Source organism: Cavia porcellus, unplaced genomic scaffold, assembly GCF_034190915.1.
Source record: "Cavia porcellus strain 051 isolate PalLab524CR breed Dunkin Hartley unplaced genomic scaffold, mCavPor4.1 scaffold_31, whole genome shotgun sequence".
NCBI classification, from domain to species: Eukaryota; Metazoa; Chordata; class Mammalia; order Rodentia; family Caviidae; genus Cavia; species Cavia porcellus.
This window is the reverse complement of record NW_026947514.1, coordinates 44,797,894-44,800,125: the sequence shown is the minus strand read 5'-3', so window position 1 is coordinate 44,800,125 and position 2,232 is coordinate 44,797,894. Positions and strand designations below refer to the sequence as shown.

The 2,232-nt window shown below is 39.0% G+C and overlaps 1 pseudogene; it reads left to right on the top strand.

Moving 5' to 3' along the window:
• Nucleotides 1–274: 274 nt before the first annotated feature.
• LOC100723377 (inorganic pyrophosphatase-like) lies at nucleotides 275–1,381 on the top strand (annotated as a pseudogene).
• The last annotated feature ends 851 nt before the right edge of the window (nucleotides 1,382–2,232 follow it).

Sequence of the window (2,232 nt, the reverse complement as noted above, 5' to 3'; positions counted from 1 at the left end):
TAAAGACTTAAATCCAGAAAGAAAGAACACTAAAAATATTCCATAAATATTTATATTTTTCTCATTTTTGTTTTCTAATTTACTTAAAGCAATAATTTAACATTGAATTTTGGGCTTATTACATAAATAAATGCAATACATAAAAATGATAGCATAAAAGAGAGGGTAAAGAACAGGAGGTCACTAGAGCTAAGTTTTATATTATCTTGGATTAGGTGAAAATGTATCTAAAGTACACGTTGCAACATTAAATGCATATTTTTAGTGACAAGACTAATCACCAAGAAAATAACTAAAATGTAATTTTAAAAATCAGTAAAAAAAAAATCAATTGAGAAATTAAAATGGAAAATTAAAAATTAACACAAAAGTCCTGGGAAAGAACAAAAATAAGGAGACTAACAAAACATAGTAAAAGGCAACCCGGAGTGTGCCAGCGCGCAGACGTGGCTCCTCACCCTGTCGGGCTGCGCCGGGTGCAGGTTGGTGGCTCCGCACTGGGGTGGTGGAGGCTGGTCTTTGGCACCATGAGCCGCTTCACCAGCAGTGAGGAGCACACCGCGCTCTTCACCGTAGTGTAAGTACCGCGTCTTCCTCAAAAATGTAAAAGGACAAATGAGTCTCCATTTCATGATATTCTGATTTATGCGGATAAGGACGTGTTCCACACTGGTCTAATGCAAAAGTGGAGTTCTCTACACAGGACCCTTTAAATCAAATTAAGCAAGATGTAAAAAGGGGAAACTCTGTTATGTTGCAAATTTGTTCCCTCATAAAGGATGTATCTGGAACTATGGTGCCATCTCTCAGACTTGGGAAGACCCAGGACACTTTGACAAACATACTGGCTATGATGGTGACAATGACCCAATTGATGTTTGTGAAATCGAAAGCAAGGTGTGTGCAAGAGGTGGAATAATCAGGTGAAAGTTCGAGGCACCTTGGCTAGCACTGACGAAGAAGAAACCGACCGGAAAATCATTGCCATTAAAGTGGACGGTCCTGAGGCAGCCAGTTATAATGGTATCAATGACGTTGAACGGCTGACACCTGGCTACCGAGAAGCTACTGTGGACTGGTTTAGAAGGTACAAGGTTCCTGATGGGAAACCAGAAAACAAATTTGCTTTGAATGCAGAATTGAAAGATAAGGACTTTGCAGTTGGTATCATTAAAAGCACTCTTGACTATTGGAAAGCATTAGTGATTAACAACATGAACAGGAAAGGAATCAGTTGCATGAACACAGCAGTGTCTGAGACTCCTTTCAAGTGTGACCCTGATGCTGCCAAAGCTATTATGGACGTGTTACTCCTGCCATGTGATCTGCCTACACAGTACCAACAGGTGTGGACAAGCGGTGCCATCACCAGAAAAACTGATGAAACTTCTTGAGATGAGCTGATTTCACTGCATCCGGCTCACCTGAAAGTATTAGATTCAAAAATAGTAGCTTCCCAAACCTCTAGACTTCGAGATTCCATCAGACTAAAGCCAGTTCTGCTGTGATCAGTCCAATATACTCAGAAAGTTATCTGTCTAAAACCAGTTTTCCTATCTCAATGAAGATACCTTTCAGTAGTTCATGCTTAAGGATCAAAGCACTTGTGATTTAGAAGTCATTTGCGAATAGATGTGCGAGTGAACACACATTGGATGTATATGTTTAACATCTGTTAGAAAATAAAATTATTTTTCTGGAAAAAAGTCAACCCAAATGTATTAATAATTGTATTAAATGCAAATAGTCTAAACATCCAAAGTAAAAGACAGAGATAGTCAGATAATAAGCAAGAGCCAGCTGTATGCTGTTCACAAGTTATACCAACATTTACAATGTGTGAGGAAAGGTAGGAACATGGGAAAGCACATAAGAGATGGCATTATTTCTTCAGGATTCATCCAGTGTGTTTCAAGATTGGTGCCAGTAGAAGCAGGATTAGTATTTTGATCTCTTCTTGTTCTTAATCTAGTTATATTATTTTGTGACCTTAAAAATGCAAAAGATGTGGCTGTGAAACACACCATAATAAATGAAGCCTGAGAATCATGAAGCCAGCCCATCAACCAGCCTCCTAGTGTTCACAACTGTCAAAACAGTGATTTAGTTCTTCCGTCACAGGCAGTTTAGATGCGTGCATTTAGCTCTCTTCCTCTGAGAACCATACTGCGATAGAACTGGACATGCCAAAGATTCACTGGGGAAAATTCCTGTGTAGAATTGTGAATGAAG